This window comes from Acinonyx jubatus, chromosome D3, assembly GCF_027475565.1.
Source record: "Acinonyx jubatus isolate Ajub_Pintada_27869175 chromosome D3, VMU_Ajub_asm_v1.0, whole genome shotgun sequence".
Taxonomy (NCBI): domain Eukaryota; kingdom Metazoa; phylum Chordata; class Mammalia; order Carnivora; family Felidae; genus Acinonyx; species Acinonyx jubatus.
In genome coordinates, this window is record NC_069392.1 from 75,701,569 (window position 1) to 75,708,887 (window position 7,319).

Consider the following 7,319-nt stretch of genomic DNA (forward strand, 5'->3'; position numbering starts at 1 on the left):
AGTATAGTCACCCCCGCAGGTCTAAAGGAACTCCAGCCGCCCTTAAGTTCCTCCCGACTGGTGTTGGGAGAGTCCAGGGATATCTCGCTGGTCTTGTAAACGCCTGGACCCTCCCCGCTACCCCTCCCCCACCCCGCCTGGCTCCGTGCTCAGCCTACTGCGTCCATCCAGAGCACAAATGATCTCCATAAATGTCACAAGCAGGTAAGTCCCCTCTGCCCCGCCTTGTGCCACCTGTGCTCCCTCATTGAGGCTTTGATGCAGTGCTGCTAAGTGCTCAGCATGTTGTTCCAGAAACTGCTCTTGCAGATTTTCCTTATTCTAATAGAGGTCGTTCTCCCTTGGGTGCCCCATGAGCCGATGGGCGCTGGGATGGACAGTGACAATTGTTTGCCCTTTGCATTTGTGCTGTTCACCACTAGCCCTGATCACCATGGCTGGCACACAGTAGGTGATCAATAAATGGCGGCTGAGGCAGTGATGGAATTAACCCCTTCTTTTTTTAGGTGATTCCTTTTCTGGGAGGCTTCTCGTGCCTACAGGCAGGCACCTCTCAAGCAGGTCTTAGATATGTTCAGTTTTGTAAGACTCTTATCCCCAAATGGCCCAAGCAGGCCCCCTTCTTGGGAAGGTCAAAGCTGAGAGGCTCCCAGGTACTTTTAAAAAGGTGAGAAGCCTTTAGAACTAGAGTCCGTAGACCCCACCTGGGATGGAAAACAAGGCTGTGCTCATATTGCGGAGGCAGCCATTTTGGGTGGCCCCCGAACATGCCTATTCCCTCCACCCTCGCGAAACCAACTCTGACGTTCCAGCTTCAACACTGGGGAGGCCCCATACTTCGTAAAAGCCAATTTTGGCTCCCTCGGTGCTCTTGCCGGTGATTGGCCCAAGTGTGGTCATGTGACCCAGCTCTGCCCAATGAGACCTAAGGAGGCGTGCGCCGGGGACTTCTGGGAAAGACTGTCCTCGCGGAAACGGGTCGGGGTTGGGGAGCTTCAAGGAGAAAGTCCTTCTCGTCGTCGCGTCCCTCAGCCTTGTGAGGATGTGGTGCTGTTTGGGGTTGTGGCCGCATCCTGTGAAAATGGAGGCGGGCCAGGCTGGCACACGGAGGCTGACAGAGGGACTGAGGGAGGCCAGGCAGAGTGAGGGTGGTGACACTGTACTGAAAACAGAACGATTAAGGGACTGTCTGGACATTGTATCCTGAGGGCTCGCAGGGCTCGACTCTCCGGGCAGAAGATTGGAAGCCGCTTCTCTGGGGATTCTGACGGGCCTAAGACCAAAGCCTGAAAACCATTGACATAAAAGGCTCTCCCAAAACGTCCTCACCCGGTGCCCTCCGGTGAAGCTCGGAGGTGACAGGTTCTAATCACAGGGTCAAAGCAGGGTGACCAACGCATCCCCATGTGCCCGGGACTTCGTCGGTTTGGGCACCGAACCCTTCCCCATCCCGACTCCCCTCAGTCGTGGGCAGACAGGGACGCGCCACTGTCCTTGCAGAGGTGAGAGAAGGGGCTGCCTCCACTGAAGATGCCGGGACAAAGAAGTGACTCCTCTTTCGTTCAGTCAAGAAGCGAATGTTTCTAACGACCACCTATCGGCAAGGACTCCAGGACTACTGATGCGAATGTCAGGCATCCTGTTGTGAAGGAGCTTCCGGAAATCTCTTAGGGCAGCCAGAGCAGCCAGGAATGGCCCAGAGTTGCTTTGGACTAAGGAAGGGGCCAAGTGCTGGGTATCTCAGCAGATTGTGCAGTACAGATAGATGATTATTACTTAAAATGGCGGTTGACTTTTAAAAATTTGTTGATGATGACTAGGAATGCATTAATATACTCTTCCAAGTAACTGTAATTTTATGTAGTATTTCATTTTTATTAGATAAGAGGCTCATAAAGCAAGGTCCAATGCTGCACCTTTTGTCCTACATGTATTAGATGAATTCTTTATCTTTCTTTTTTTTATTTTTATTTATTTATTTATTTTTCCAACGTTTATTTATTTTTGGGACAGAGAGAGACAGAGCATGAACGGGGAGGGCAGAGAGAGAGGGACACAGAATCGAAGCAGGCTCAGGCTCTGAGCTGTCAGCACAGAGCCTGATGCGGCTCGAACTCAAGACCGTGAATCATGACCTGAGCTGAAGTCGGATGCTCACCGACTGAGCCACCAGCACCACACTATCGCGAGTTCTTTTTTTTTTTTTTTTTCATTTTCATTTTGGACAGAGAGAGACAGAGCATGAATGGGGGGGGCAGAGAGAGAGGGAGACACAGAATCGGAAACAGGCTCCAGGCTCCGAGCCATCAGCCCAGAGCCTGACGCGGGGCTCGAACTCACGGACCGCGAGATCATGACCTGGCTGAAGTCGGACGCTTAACCGACTGCGCCACCCAGGCGCCCCTATCTTTCTTTTTTTTAATTGGGTATAATTTCTATACAATAAAATTTGCCTTTTTCTTTTTTTAATGTTTTATTGCTTATTAATTTTTTTATTTTAATTTTTTTTATTTATTTTTAAGACAGAGAGAGACAGAGCATGAGTGGGGATGGGGCAGAGAGAGAGGGAGACACAGAATCCGAAGCAGGCTCCAGGCTCCAAGCTGTCAGCACAGAGCCCATCGCGGGGCATGAACCCACAAACCATGAGGTCATGACCTGAGCCAAAGTCGGACGCTGAACCAACTGAGCCACCCAGGCGCCCCTTAATGTTTTATTTATTTTTGAGAGAGAGCGTGAGCAAGAGAGGGGCAGGGACAGAGGGACAGAGGAGTCAAAGGGGGCTCTGCGCTGAGCACTGACAGCAGTGAGCCCAACGTGGGGCTTGAACTCATGAGCCGCAACATCATGCCCTGAGCCAAAGTCCGATGCTCTACCAACTGAGCCACCCAGGTGCCCCTAAAAATTCACCTTTTTTAAAAGTGTGCACTTTTCGTGAGTTTTGACGGATGCATACACTCACCGCCAGCTCTTAGCAACTGTCTCTCATCCCTGTAGTTCTGCCTTCTCCAGATGTATTTATTTTTGAATGTTTAATATTTACAAATGTAAAATATTTCACAGTCCAAGCCTAAAGAAATGAAGCAACTGATAGCCCACATGTCCATCATCCCTAAGAAACACAGGTTGACAGTTTACATTTTTCTTTCAGATGTGTTTCTTTTTGTTTAAAAATAAAACATTGCGAACACAGTTGTAGACCTCCCACATCTCATTGCCTTCCCCGCTTCTTATCCAAGTTTCCGCCATGTTTTTATGCTTACTAATAACATGCAGATGTCTATAAATGTTATATAGTATGTTGTGTTTAAGCATTATACAATTAGACCCATGCTGTAATGTCCTTTCGAAATATGATATCCCCATTAAACATAGTTTGGCTAGCCAGTCAATTCATTGTTAAGCGTTCGTAGTGTTTTACTGAGTGCACGTGTTCCTTAAATATTTATCCATTCACCAGTTGGTAGGTAGACATTTGGTATGTTTCCAGTTTTTCATGGTTGCAAACATGGTTGTAACAAAACTCTTTGTTTGTGTTTCCTCATGGAGATATGTTTCCCAGGGTGTATAGTCAGGAGAGTAATTACAAGGTTATAGGGTAAATGTATATTCAACCTTGGCTGATAATCCTATACAGTTTTCTAAAGTGATTTTGCCAATTTTCACCGTCACTAGTGGAGGAAGGGGAGTAGATACCATCAGTCAAGACCCTCCCCAACACGTGGTTCTATCAACCTGTTAATTTACTGTTAAATCCCTGACGAATGTAAGGTGGTATCTGATTACTTCAATTTGCATTTCCCGGCCTACCAATGGGGTTGAATGTTTGTTTTCCATGTGTGTAATGGCCCCATGGAGCTTCTCTTTCAGAGACTGCCTACCATATCCTTTGCCCATTCTTCTCTTGGGTGTTTGCCTTTTTATTATTGATTCTAAGCTGTCCTTTATTTATCCCAAAGACTAATCTTGTTGATTATTTGTGTTGCAAATACTTTCTCCCAATCTGTGGCAACTCTGTATATGATACATGCTTTACATTTTAATATAGGCAAGATTACCAATCTTTTCCTTCTGACTTGTGCTTTTTGGGGCTTTATTCATGAAATATATATATATATAATTATTATTTTAATTTTCTCCATAGGGCAAAAGGCTCCAGTAAAAATTCCTGATCTCATGCTACAATGTCCTTTGCTTCTTTGTAAGGTAGATTTGTAAGGTTGGATAAATAACGTAATAAATTTAGGGGCGCCTGAGTGGCTTAGTCGGTTAAGCGTCTGACTTTGGCTCAGGTCATGATCTCACAGTTTGTGAGTTTGAGCCCCACATCGGGCTCTGTGCTGACAGCTCAGAGCTTGGAGCCTGCTTCAGATTCTGTGTTTCCCTCTTTCTCTGCCCCTCTCCAGCTTGCACTCTGTCTCTGTCTCTGTCTCTCAAAAATAAATAAGCATTAAAAAAATGAAAATAAAATAAAAAACAATGTAATAAATTTATAAGGTTAAATAAATAAATAATGCTCAGCGGGGGAGAGGGGATGATTTTGTCTTCCCAGGGGAGATTTGGCAATGTCTGCTGACATTTTTGTTGTTCTTTCGTGGGTAGAAGCCAGGGATGCTATTCAGCACTACAGTGCATGGGCTAGCTACCCCGGCCCCCATCTAAGAATTCTCTGATAAATTTAATAGTGCCCAGGTTGAGAAACTGAGTTTAGAAGGATCGCTTTGCTGTGTTCTCAGAAACCAGGAACCCTCAGGTGCAGAGCCCCACATGGAGGGACTTGGCATTGTGTCTGGGGCCGTCAGCACTGGGTCATTCTGTGTTGAACTTGGCAAATACACCCCAGCCAAGTGTGGTAAGTCTACTGCAGGAAACTTGACTGAATCTGCCAAACAACCTAATACGTGCTCGAATCATAACAGAAGGGGGAGGGGTGCTGCAGGACTTTTCCATCAGGTCTTACTGCCATGCTAATGGACCCTAACATGCATTATTTGTATTATGTGCTGGTTCAAAAGGCACAGCATATTTTCTGGTCCCGGGCAAATTATGTTTACTTCATTGTTGATTAAAACAGTCGTGCTCTCAATCTTGATACGGTGTCAGTGTGCCTGTTTCTTCCTTTATAAAATGACAGAGTTTGACAAGATGAGGGATTCTCAAGTGCCGGTCTGTGCAGGCTGCTTATAGCAGAATCACCTGAGAAGCTTTTGACACGTACAGGTTCCCAGGATAAACTCCTGGGGATTTGCAGGTGGGGTGGGACTCAGCAGTGTGAGCTTGTCTCGAAAATTCCCGAAGGATTCTAGTAAGTAGCTAACCATGCTTTTGAAGCCCTGGACCCAAAGAGTAACAGGATTTGTTCCATGTCACAGAGTCTGAATTAATGACTCTCCTGTGCAAACAGCAGCTTCTCCAAGACACGCACAGAGGGACATTTCTCATGCCCCAAGGGACTCCCTACAAGGCTCCCTCTGGGAGTCATAGTCAGTTGATCAAGCCACCAGGTATCCCTTGGCCAAAGATGGCTTCCACAGCCAAAGATGGCTTCCATAGGCAGCCTCCATTCATATTTGGATGCAAATGGGCACTCACAGATTCACTCACCCATTCCTTCGGGGGCTGTATGACCCACAAATGTTTATTTGCTCCTGTCACGTGCCAGGCACTGTGCTAAGCCCTGGGAATACAATGTTGACAAATACAGAGGCAATTTCCGCTCCCTTTGATCTGATAGTATCCCAGGTGGGGGTAATAATAAACACCACCAGACATACCTAATTACAGCTTAGGTGAGAATTAAGAAAGCCTGACCTTCACCGCGAGGCCGTGGAAGGAATCTCTGAGAAAGGAGCCTTAAGCTGAGATTTGAAAGACAATAATAACAGCTGTGTTGAGCGAGGACCATTACATGCCATATGCTGTTCTAGGCACTTTGTGGAAACCAAGGCATTTAATCCTAACACAGCACTCTGAGCTAAATGCTGTTCTCATCCTCATTTACCGATGAAGGTGGGCTGCGAGGGGAGGGGAGGGACAGCTGGGAGCTGGAGTGTAACGGGGGCTTGGGGGATAGAAAGACAGAACGTTCGCACTCGTGGAGGATCCTGGGAGGACTTCCGCGTTTCCTCAGCACTTGAAGGAACATGAGGACCACGGACATTTAAGGGAGAGCTCACAAACAGACCTGGCAACCCAGGGTTCCTTCAAATGTCCTTCTGTGCAGCTTTGCTCAGTCTCCCTGCATCTCCCCAGAAGGCCCCCTGGCGCCCTCCAGGTTCTACCGACATGCTCAGGGACTGCACAGATCTGGGCCAGAAACCACCGAGTCCTTTCCAGAGGTTGGCAGCCCATGATTTCCGGATCTGCGCTGGGAATGGGACGGACATGTGCACAGAGGGCTGGTAATTCTTCCTCCGGCATCAGATGAAGCTCATGGCCTCATAAAGCCTTCCGAGACACGGAGGAGCCCCTGCTTGGGAAACGTCTTCAGTTACAGACCATGACCTCAGACAAATGTGCCTCAAGTCGCACAGCAAATCAGTGTCCCACGTGAGTAATCGAGCCAAGTCTTATGAGGGAGCGTCTCTTATTCTGAATAGATGCCCCACGACTGTCTCTGCATTGGAAAGGCGAGCATAACCCATGATCTCACTCCCTAAAACCTCTAGGACAGATTTTATAAGGGTCTATTTTACAAGAGACAGGAGCCGGTGAGGTGTTTAGGTATTCTATCCTTCATTGCCTGCTCTTGGGAATGTTGGAGAAATACCATTTAACTTAATTAGGAATGCTAATTACATTTTGAAAGCCCAAAAGGTTGTTTTCCATCCATCGTGGGCCCGAGGTACAGACGTTTGGTTGGTGAAGTCACTATTCCCGGTTTCCAGAATTTGGTGTGTGTGTTACTATTTGGGGCGAGGCAATTGAGCAGGTTGTAACGGCTGCGCTGAAAAGGATAAAGAGGCCGGGCGTACCGAGGCAAAAGCAAATAGCGGCAGAGTTTCATGGAGGAGCAGGTGGGGAGGTGGGGACAGAGGGACCAGATGGGAATGGCGGCGGCAGAGTCGGCCTGTGTGGCTGCAGGAAGCCGTACAACTGGCTGGGACTGGAGGGAACGGGAAGGCGCCTTGGCTACTCGGGAAATGGATTTGCGGCGGAGAGCTTCTCTTTCCCCAGAGTGTAGGAAACTGGACCGAATCTGCCGAACAACCTAATACGTGCTCGAATCACAATGGAAGGGGAAGGGGTGCCGCAGGACTTTTCCATCAGGTCTTCCTGCCGTGCCAATGGGCCCTAACCGGGTCCCAGCTGGGAGCGTA